Raw genomic sequence first — 11,967 nt, forward strand, 5'->3', positions numbered from 1 at the left:
TCCACCTAATTTGTATTATGTGGACAATATGACAGATTATTCAACACAAGCTGCAAATCCTCTGCTCAGTGGTATCCCACCACTCTTGGGATAGCGCAAGCAGACTTAGAATATCCTTGCTTCGTTGCTTGAGCTGTGTACGGAACGGTTGTTTTGACGGTGTGTGTACAGTCCATTCCATTACAGGGTAGGTTTGGGCGGGTACAGCTTTCATCGTGTTTTGTGTGTGGAACTGACGGTATCAGTACGCGTTTGTTAGCTGAAATCCTTGGGAGAGAGGTTTGAGCTGTGTTTAGAATTTACAGGCATTTATATCCTCTGGGGAAAATAATTAGCTCAGGGCTGTGTCTCAAAGAAGAAATGCCCCTGAAACAGTCATTTAGGAGAAGTGGGGCTGTTGATATGGCCCTGTCCCAAAATGCTGTCGGTCTTAGTCCAGATATTGTATGATTTAGATGTTTACAAATCATTCTTCTCTGCTGGCATATGTATATTTAAAAATGAAGACTTTTTAGTCATCTTGTCACAGTGTAAATAATGTTAAGTCAAAAAAGAAAATATTACTTCACCATCTTTACTGCCAGAAGTTTTCCTTCTAAAAATAGGGTAAATATAAACAATCTCTTTTTTTGTCTTTCCCACTGAAATGGCGGGAGGGACCTCCAGTGGAATAAATACATATTTTGTGAGAGAAGTATTTCAAGGTTTAATAAGTCTTTAACTTAAAGTGTTAAAGTATGTTTTATATTATCTTTATAAATTACTATGAAAATGTTTTATGTTGAGGAAAATGTTTTATGTTAAGGAATAGATAGCTTGTGAACAACACTAAATAATGTAAAATTCTCCATCTTCTGACTGATTTGCTGTGCTGGCTGAAGGTAAGAGACTACAGTAGAGGGAAAAGAGAGCAGTGATTAGGGTGTACAACAAACTGAGCAAGCTGTGCCGAGACTTTAGGTAGAGGTTGGATTCCCCCCCACCCCAACCATGAATTTCCTTTCTCAGTGGCACTTCCAAACCAGTAACTATTCAGAAACGGAGTTGCCTCAGTTTCTCTTACCTTGTGTGAAGAAGAATTGTCTTAAAGGAAGAGCTGAGAACAACCTCTACACTGCTCTGTGTCCTTGTCTTCAGAGCACTGAGGCACAGACGATGGTGGAGCCAGTCTCCTCGGGCAGAGGAGAGATCCTGAGCCTGCCTTGTATGATATGTGGTCCCGTCAACACTGGGCTATGGGATAGAAGAGGAACTGTGGCCAGCAGCAGGCACAATTACCGGAATTATGGAGAATTACAGGGGAGAGTTTAACTTTGTGAAGAGGAGCCTAAGGAGGCCAGTGATTTGTGTGATGGGGAGGGTTTGGAGGGGGATGCAAGTTAGAAGGCAGCTGCGCTTTGAGGTGCAGTGGGTCTTGCAGAAAACCTTAGAGAGCTCTCCAGGTTCCTTCTTGGGGCACACGTAGTCTTATTTTATCCTGGTTTAAGATGAACTTACACATGAATGTACAACTAGTACTTAACTTTCTGTGCGATTTGCTGACTTCTGTGACATGATCCTCAGATGAATCCAGCTTTGAGGTTACTCTGAATAGCCCTTTTCCCTAGGCAAGTTCTTCTACTGAAAACCAGAATGACTTTTAAATTCAAGAAGGTAGGTTTTGGTTAGTATCTAAACGAGGAGTCTTCACCTTCTAAAAAGAGAAGACTGAGGTGACAGACAGAAATGAAGGGCCTGTGTACATCTTTTTGCCACCTTGTGGTGTCCTTGTAGGCAGGTCCTTGCTTCCAGGTTGGATTTCAGACAGCTCTGCGTTTTTCTGCCTTGCATCAGATTTTGCACAGTACCTTCTAGCAGCTCTTTGTCTGCTCTCAGCTCCTCGTGGCACTTTGTTTAGGGGATGCAGGTCCTAGGTTCTTCACTGGGACTCTCCTTCTACGTAATAGCTTCCAGGATGGAGCTTTCTTTTCTAGAACAGATGTAGTTACTTCCAAGAAAGAGAGGACTTCTCTCCTCCTCCCCAAGTGCTAACTTAAACCAATCACTCCCTTTCTAAAGACACACGCTGCCCAAATTGGAAAAAAAGGAAGGACCAAACCCCCAGAAGGCACATCAGGAACTTCTCTAAGAAGCCAAGTATTTAGACCCAGTGGAATACACATCTGCATGGCCTGGGACCAACCTAAAGGACCCCCAATAAACAGCTACTGGAGTATAACTACCCCTGCGCCGCACAGCAGCTCTGTGTGTACAGCGAGTCCAGGTTGTCCAGGATATCCTGTCTTCCAGGAGCAAAATGTCTGATTTTGGTACATATCAGAGATTTTAATCTTTCCTCGCAGGCAGTGGGGAAGTCCTCAGTCCACTGATTCTTCTGGGAGGAAAAGATTTGAATGTAGAAGATGCGATACCGAAAGTACTGTCAGTCTCCCTATAAAAGAGGGAGAGGGGACATAGCCCAAGTGTGTAAACCCAGTGGGTTTAGGCTGGAAAAAATCTTTGCGTATTAATGTGGAGAACTAGTTCTTCTTCCCCGTCTTATTTCTGCTATATATGATTGAAGCAGTGTAGTGCAGAAAATAAAAAGTAATAAGAATGACACTTGCCTGCCCTAACTTGGAAGAAAAATTGTTTTGTCCCATGGGGGCAGGAATTAAAATTTTTCACAGAATCCTAATTTTCCAGTGTATGTTTTCTTTCTGCTCTATAATCTCCAGAGAACGAGCTGCCAGCAAACCCTCAGCTTTCCCACATCCTGAGAAAGCTCAGACTACTTTCTTCACAGCGTGTCTTTTTCCCTTCCCAAGCAGTTGCACAGGAAGAGGTGAGACAGACCAGTTTGCCTGGCTGCCTGTGAGCAAAGCTGTTGATACAATGAGCCAGTCCAGAGGGTAAGGGTGAGGGCTGAACCCTTTTAGTCTTGTAGCAAAACTTTCTAAATGGTTAACTCCCATCCTTTGTTTCTTCTAAAGGTTTCTGGTGGCTACCACTAATTTCCTGCAAGCAAAGCGCTGAAGAAGGGAGGGTGAGAGATGTACGTGCGGGGGTGGGTTAGTTGCTGAGTTACTTTCTTATTTTGTAGCCTTCACTGCTTGAATTCAGGGAATATGTCTGAAAATTTCCAGGGAGGAAGAGAACATGCAGCTGTGAGTTTTAGTTCACAAGAAGTGATTAGGAGGGGAAGGGGGAGAGTTGCAGTGAGCTGTTGGCATAGGTAGGATAGGAACACGTATGGTGACCTTAATGGTGCAGGTTCACAGACAGGTTTTTCTCTATCTTCCCCATCTTGTATCCCCTCTGTAACTTTTCTCACTACCCACATGCTCTTTTTTTTCTTTTTCCCCACCTCATATTCTGTTTGCCCTTTTGGCTTTCACTTGCTGTCACCTCTGTAAACAGTCACGCCAAAAGGTTATACATAGGGCAGTGGAAACAACTGAACGAAGCATATTTGGGTTCCCAGTTGACTGCATACATTTTGGCAGTACTGCTGGGATGCCCGTAGATCTTTATGGGCAGATTTTTTCCAGTTGTGGTTGTGAATGGAAAGGTTTGCTTTGGGCTGACGAAGGGTATAGAGGCATAGGTCAAAGGAAGGCCTCATGCCATTTATTTTCAGCCATGGACAAACAGGCTTTGAAGGTGAAATTCAGCTCATACTTTAGATGAGGATTTATTTAAAAAAAAAATAGGGTTGAAAAATATTTTTACAATTAAAAGGCCCAAGAGTATGAGAGAGTCCCATTTTTCCAGAACCTGCGACTGTATGCTTGCTGAAAAGATAATTATAAAGGAAACTAATACAGACTGTACATCCTGGTTTTTCACAGTTGATTTTTATCTGAGTGACTCACTCCCCAACAGAGAAGAAAAAAAACATGGCACCACTTATTCTTTCCACTGTTAGTATCTTAAAGTATTCCACTTCCAGGTCTGTGAAGCTCTGATTAAATGTCATAAACCATAACTTTCCTTTTTATTATATCCCGTTACTGTGTGTTGTCATCAAGTATTTATTTAGACAAAATGTAAACTTATTTCTTTTTCCATACCTTTCAAACCAGCAGCCTTCAGTTTTCAGGAATAGTAATTAGTAAAAAAGGGAACTGGTCCATGTTTTGAGTACCTCATGCCCTCTATAAGGTCTGCCTGAGAGCTAGTAAAGCAGAATATTGATTGGAGAGAGATCTGCCAGTGAGAATGTAAACCCCAGTATCTTTGGCTTGAAGCAGTCTAACAAGAGAATGCCAGGGGCCCCAGCTTGACTCCAGATTTGTCACCATCCCTTTCTAATCAGCTGCAGCATAGAGAAAGAAGCAGAGGCTATGTTTCTCTTGCTGAAAGATGTTACCTTACCCTGTAAGCCAAGCTACACAGATACCCAGAGCTTCTGTGGGAGCAGGAGCACGAGCACCACACATACCACCAACTAACGTCTTGCAGTGAAGATTCATGCTTAAGCCTTCTTGATAGTCCATTTTGTGTAGAGCTTGTGGTTGCAGGGCACCAAATCACTTTTTTTTTTTTTTTCAGTGAGATTTCCAGGACTTTTGATGAGGAGTAAATTTTTCTACTATGAAGTAAACTCATTAATTAATGGCATGCGAAACAGCTGCATATATTCCATTTTGCGGTTGTACGTTACCTGGATGTACTGTTCAGCTCATACAAAGATGGGTGGTGGGCACCCATGATTGATGTAATACTGTGGTATTGCTGAATAGGTGTGCATTGTGGTTTAGACTAGGTTTCGAAGGTACTAAGCTGACCCTACACAACTGTATTCATGAGTTTGTCCAAGATGTATAATTTTAGAAGACTTTCGCTGTTAGCTACAGGCTTGGAGGAATGCCTACTGGAGATTTAATCTCTCATAAGCAAATAAATAATATGCAACCTGTATCTCCTTGCAGGAAACATAGTAGTAGAAGGTCTTCCATCTAGAGGCTGAAGTTCAAACATACCATGAAGGTCAAACAGGTTGCATGTCAATTCTTGATTCAGTCTCCTGTCCGTTTGTTGCTTGTGCAAAATTACTTGCATGGAGTTCGTTTACTGTATTACTGACTTACTGCTGAAACTGAAAGTTGGGAAATTAAGCTGACACTTGGGAGGGAAAAATGCAAAAAAAGTTAACTCATTTTAAGTTATAGGATTCGTATGTAGTCTTGCCTTCTGTTTAAAATGAATCTAAATTTGAACACCCACTGAAGTTACAGGGCCCAAGCAGCACAGAATATTTACAGCCATTACACAATCTTTTGGCAAACTGTGGAAATTTTAGGAATCTTGCATGGAAAAAAAAAGCATTTTTGCTTACTGAGATGGAGCAAAAGCTCTTTCTGTACTTAAAATTGAAGATGCAAGACAGACAGACCCATTTCTTCCTCCTTGCTTCATGTCAGCTAACCAGAAGAATGTTCTTGCCTGTAAGCTAGAAATATGTTCCCCTGAGATTTTTATGGTATTAAAATATTTTTTGTGTGATGCTCAGATGAGATTGGTGATATGTTCACTCTTAAAGGGCCACAGAGAAGATCTTTTTTGTATGGGAATGCATACTTGGGCTACCCCGTGTGAAACTTGCTATGTTGACATGGTAAGAGGCCATACAATCTGATAGAGGTCATATCCCAAGTAAAGATGACCAAGGGAGTATGTGAGAACTGAGCTCTTCATGAAGACAGAAAAGCCTCACTAAAACTAAATTAAACTTATGTATCAACACTTCCTGAACTGTCCTGCAAGCCTTTATGTCCTTTTCTTTGGTATTAGAGTCCAGGGAAAATTGTTCATTTCTCTTTACTTTAACGTATTCAGCAAAATCCCTCCTAGTTCTCCTTAGCTCCTAGTTTGCCATCTGCTCTCATCGTAAGGCCAAAAATAATGTGTTATATGGGTGTCATTTCCTGGCTGGCCTAATCTGAAGTTGAGTGAAATCAGCAAGGAGATCCCCTCTTCTACACCTTATTTAAAGCAGTGGGTGTTTTAAAGACAAAAGCCCCTTGTATTCTTAAAAGTGTGTAAGTAGTTAGACTACCTGGGAAGGGGGGGCTTTCTGAAAGCTGTGCTCAAAATGCCCAAGCCCAAGTGCTAGGTAGCAAGCATTTACGTTTGGCTACGACTTGCTTAGTTTCCTGGACTTGCTTGGACTGGAATTTGTCTGGTGGGGCCACAAAATACTCATTGAGGCCCAAAATACAGTTTTGGGAGCTGAAGGGGAAGCCCACTGCCCTCAGGGTGCTGTTGCGAAGTAGTTCACAGAGGGCAGCAGGAAAAACAGTGTTTGTCCTAAATGGATGAGCCACGATTTCGGTTACCTTATTGGTAAGACTAACGGGAATGGGCAACAAGGATCCCACCGATGAATAGGCGGTGGGTAATGAACGGGAAAAGGGTGTGTGAATTCCTCTTGTGTGTTGAGTGTTTGAAGCTAATTGCATGAAGAACGGAAAAGACTGAGGCATGGCCAGAGACAGCACCGTCTGCCCTTGAAATTCAAAAGCGGAAAGGAGATCCTAAAAAAGTAGCTTACCCAGATAACAGGATGAATAATAGGAAAAACAGCATTATACCTTCATGTAAATGGAAGTTATGAAATGATTGAATGAAGAGTTTATGTATGTAATCTTAGTCTGGCCTCCTTGGGTGTGCAAATGAGCATAGTCTCAACCTACGTTTTTCCCATGGGACTCTCCCTCATTTGGTGACTAGAACAGACAGTGCTCATCTATTTCGGCTGTTCAAGATGTGGTTTTCAGTGATTTTTTCACTGCTCTGACTGCTTCAGAGGCCCGTAGCTTCCTGTCCCCTCCTCCTCCTTCCCCCTCCGGAGGAATAGGAGGGCATGGGTGGTGCAGAGCCCTCCGGAGCTGCAGGGAGGCCTGGGGCGGTGGGTGTTTTGCCTTGGCAGAAGGTAGGAGGGCTTGAGGGCTCAGGAAATGAGTGCAATCAGGTTGAAAGGGTTTCCTATCTTTGTCTTCTCTTTCTTTAAGGAACGTAAGTCTTCATGGAGTAAGAAAATGATTTTACTGTGATGCAAACTTAAAGATGGCAGAAGATTTATTTGGCTACCATAAAAGCCTTATTTGTCTTATCAGTTCATTTCTTAACCAAGGCGATCACTTCTAAAACAGCAGCTGTTATGCTAACAGGTTAGCTGATTAGTTAGTAGATATAAAAGAAATGAGCTAAAACACATGAGTTAAAACAGCATTTTCAAATAAAATAATAAAACACCTATTCAGATAAAGAAGAAATGAAATCTTAGTCTCTCAGAATTAATTTTTAATTCTTTCTACATCAAAACAATCTACCTGAAAAAAAATTATCTTCTTCCTTGGAAAATACTTTTTTCTGAACATTTCTGTCAACTTTTTAGGAGAACTTATGAGGATACAAACTCTGAAAAACTTTCTCGTGGGAAAAAGTCAAGGGATCATTTATGCCGGCTGCACGTAACGTTACAGGTAGGTACCACTGACCTGGGCATCAGTGTAAACATCCCCCTCCTCTAGGGCATCCCAGAGGGCACAATTTTCTGGACAGAGCTGCCGAATACCTTTTGTGTTTGTTTAGACAAAAATGCTGGTGTCATACACCTGAAATGCTTGGAGATTTTCCCAAACTTTTCTTTGCTTCCCCTCCCCAAAGTGGTTGGACTCAGTTTGGCACACTGTCAGCCCAAACCTCAGTGTTTAATGCCAGGGGGTGGCGTGTGGCTCTGTCTTGACTGTGCCCAACTCGGCCCCTGCCTGCCTTGCTGGGACCAGTTGCCCCCTGCAGCCCTTCCTCTTTCTGTGACTGTTGACAGAGATGGAGCCTGTGGTTTAGACATAGTAAAGCAATTACGAGGTGACACAGACACTTAAATGTCTGTAAAAATTACAGGGTATCGCTCTGTGTGCGTCACACCCTGAATACAGTCCTTCATCTACTACACATATAACCTTCCCCCTGGGAACAAAATTACATTTGCAATAAATTCAGGGAAAACAAAGATGAGGCAGTAGGATAAAAATATTTTTTGGAAAGGAAGTATATTACAAACCTTTATTTAGCAAGTGAAAAGCTATGCCATGCCTGCTCATTATTCCAAAAACCTTTGCACGCTCTGGACTGTCTCAGAAGAAACTAATGATGTTTATTTCTCCATATTGCAGTCTTTCTGCTCTGGGGAAGGCCACAGGCCAGCCACCATTTGTAAGAGGGAAAACAGAACTTCATCATTTGGAGCTGTTTTCCTTGGTAGACTTGCCAGAGGGGTCATTGCTCCCATCACCCAGGGTCTGCCTTGACACTGCCTGCTGTGTATTGTCAATTTAGGCAGCTTCACTTGTTCCTGTGGGTTTTGTGACCCCTGAGTGAGTTTGAAGGAAATTAAAACTTGCACTGGAGCTGTGTGTGCCAGATCAGATAACTGAATGAGTGATCTTGAGTCTTCCTGTGAGCTTTATCTGTTGCTTGTACCAGGGCCACTGCCTGAGGCAGCCACGTCAAACACTGCTGCTTTTACCTTCTACTAGCCAGCAGGCCTCTGGTAGTGCAGCCCAAATCTTGCATGTCTGGATGGCAGATGAGTATTGATACCTTGGCTGATTGCAAAACTCACCTCTACGTGAAGTTTTCTGACTGGTTGCAGTCCTTTTTCTTTCGGGATGCAGACATCTCAGTTGCCCTCATCAGTGACTGAAGCTCTCTAAGAAAAATACTCAAAGGTCACAATATCCTCTCAGTAGGTGTAATTTCCTTCACGTCATCCAGTGGTTCCTGTAATGGAAGTGTTGTTGTAGTAGTGGCATTGAAGCAACTATGGGAATACCGGTAGGAAGTTACGTTCTGTGCATTTCAAAAGCAGGAGCTGTCTCAAAACGCAGCCTGTGATACTACACCATTTTTTAAACCAAGCCTATCTGCATTTAGGTAACAGGCTAATCTACTAGAAAGTATATCTAGTGCTTCAGAAAGTCAAAGCAAAGCCAGAACAATTGAAATTTAAAGATAACCTAATCCCATGCAACTAGTAATCAAAGGTACACATGCTGGTAATATACTCCTTCTTCTGGAAAAGCAGTAGTTGGCAGAAGGATATTTACTTATGGAAAAAGAACCGTGAGAATTCTAGGGAGCTTAATTTTAGACATCATCTTAAAATTTTCAGGATTGAATGAATAGTCTGCCTCCCCCATATCTGGGCAAATGGCAGTTCTCTGGGGCCCTGTAGTAGGTTATGTTTGTTTTCTATTCTTTGGGAAATAAGTGATAGTTAAGCGCAGTAACTGTTTTTTTTCTGGCTGCGGAAAGCTGTGCTTTGTGTGCCTTGCTGGGACAGTCCTTTGGGTAAGGCACTTTACAAGGATCAGAATAGTAAATGCAGGGAGGAAATTTTCACACTGCAGTCCTTCTCAGCTCTCCTGCTGATTCCAGGTGCCCACTGTCAACCGCAGGCTTGGCTGCTCTTCCCGTGCTTGCGCTGATCTGACCTTGAGTAAATCTCCTTTCTTTCTTGTCCCCTCTCCTCCATTTCTGTAATTCATGAAAGAGGGTTTACGGCTAAATGGCTGACCTGGTGTTCTCCTGACTTGGATGTCGCTCTCCCATGGTTCTTCCAGGAGCCCTGTCTTTGGCTATGGAAGAAAGGGAGAAGCAATAGTTCAGGATTTACTCTTTGCTTTTTCTTTACTCTCTACAGTGATGCTTGATGCGTGTTTCTAATGGTTATCTTTTAATGGTTTTAATAGCGCTGTTCTAACAGTAAATCGCACCAGGGAATTTAAGATCCCTGCCCCCACATACTGTAAAGGAGTTGTCCTCTTCCATGATGGAAAGAGGTTAACTGTAGATGCAACAGCTTGTGTGGCATGTCTGCTCCCCCCAAATACTCTCTGCTTAGACAAACATGGAAGTATAAAAATACTCTTTTCTTTTATTATTTGTTTTCTTCCTTCTCGTCCATCGGCCAAGAGCCCTCAGAAGGTGTTTATCCCAGAATATGGTGGGGACAAGCTGTAACCAAATTGTTTTACTGTGCAGCAGAAGAGAAGGGTGGGATTTGACCTCTTGCCACCCCACCACTAACCTTTGTCTAATACAAACACTGTTAACATCCGACCCACCCTACTTTTCCTTGTTTACTTAATCTGTAATCTCGCTTCAGACGCTACAGGGATCAGAGGAAACCTATGGGCTGGCCTGAAGTTCTTTTACTCGTACAAATCTTTGATTTCCCTTTGCTGCCACCTTCACGTTAGGGGGAATGAAGGCAACTCTGTTCTGCACTGCGGAGGGATGCGCTCCAGCTCTCGCTCTGGGACCTTCCCCGTGTTGTCCGTCACGCTCACTGCTCTCAGCTCCTGGGAACAGCCCTGTAGCTCAGTTGCTTCCACTCCTTTGTGTCTGAGGGCCTGAGACAGGTACTTTCTGCCATCGTTTGTGGAAGCTTTACTTTCTGCTCAGTTTTTCTCCGTTGTTGTAGCAGGACATCCACAAATTAACATGTACCTTACTTCAGTTGGGAAGGAGGCTTGCGGATGCTGAAAAATAAGCATATGGCAGCAGACCAAAGGAAGTTGTGTTCTCCTTAGTGAAGCTCATGGCGAGGCCACTGGGTCCCTACTATGTGGATGGGAAGGCTTTCTTCACAATCAAGGAGTGAATCAGCCTTTTCATGGTGTGATTCATCCGACACCCAAATTGCACAATTTGTGAGATATGATCATGTGCACAAATTGTGAGATATGATTAATTTTTCTCCCATAAGCCTTAAGGGGGCCTGGTGGTGGTTAGCTCGGATACAATGCTCCACTGAAGCTGTCTGCAGTGGGAGGGATGAGACCCACACCAGATTCGAGGTCCAGGAGGAAGATGCCAAGGTCAGGTTTGGGATGCTTCGTTATATTCTGTATGACAAATAAGGTTTTATTTTACATTTTGATTAATTACTTTCTGAAGGAGAAAGAAACTCTGAGGAAAGACAAGCAAGTTTTGAAATATTGTGTTTGTCAGAGACAAAGTTGGATGGGAGTAGAAACAGCAGAGTAATTCAGTTCTAAAGAAACATATTCTTTTAAGAAAAGTCAAAAGGAAGTCAATTATTTTAGCAGTTAATTTGGGACAGCCAAGTAGAAGCAAGCCCTGCAGATGAGGCAGCCTGTTAGCAGGTTGGGGGTGGGGATTAGGACCTGTGGCAACCAGAGAGTCACCGAAATGAAAGGCATTCAGCCTTGGCTTCATGTGGCCAGGCACAGCAGGGGCTCGGGGCAGGGATGGAACAGGGGGGCAATTTCCATCCTTGTAGGGGATTCCTCTGAGTCAAGAAAGACAGGAGATGGCAGGGATATTGTTAAAAAGAATCTTGCTCTGTTTCTGTTCAGAATATAACTTGTTGGATGACACAGTCTTTCACTGACACCAGAGCAATTAAAAAGCATAGACTTAGAGAAAAGACTTGAAAATGAATGAGTATAGTAAAATGAGTTTGGTGTTCTCTGGTTAAGCGAATGAGAGTTGTCCTGGCCAAAAATGTAAATAAAAATGATACCCTGGCTGGTAGTGCTGAAAAACTGCTCAGAGTAAATCTGTTTTTCAACTGAAATTTCAACAGTTTTGTGGGATTTTCTCTCTGGACACAGAACACTTCAGGAGAAGGAGGAAAAGGGTGAGCAGCTAAGGATAAAATTGAAGGGGTAAGGGGTTTGTTTTATTCTTAATCAATGCAAGCCTCTTTTGGCTGCTGGCATGCCATCCTGTCTTCTGAAGAACTGCAGAAAAGCACCTGCCCTTCCCTAAAAAGAACAGGCCCCATTCACACACCGCCACCACGCCACACTTCAGTGGCATCTCAAAACAGATGCCAGGTCATCTTTCAGCACTGCGCAAAGACAAAGCAAAACCAAAGAACCCCCAAAATATCACCACCCCAAAAAAAGAAGGGACCAAAAAAAAAAAAAAAAAAAAAAAAAAAGGAAA

This window comes from Egretta garzetta, unplaced genomic scaffold, assembly GCF_000687185.1.
Source record: "Egretta garzetta isolate BGI_Z169 unplaced genomic scaffold, ASM68718v1 scaffold278, whole genome shotgun sequence".
Taxonomy (NCBI): Eukaryota; Metazoa; Chordata; class Aves; order Pelecaniformes; family Ardeidae; genus Egretta; species Egretta garzetta.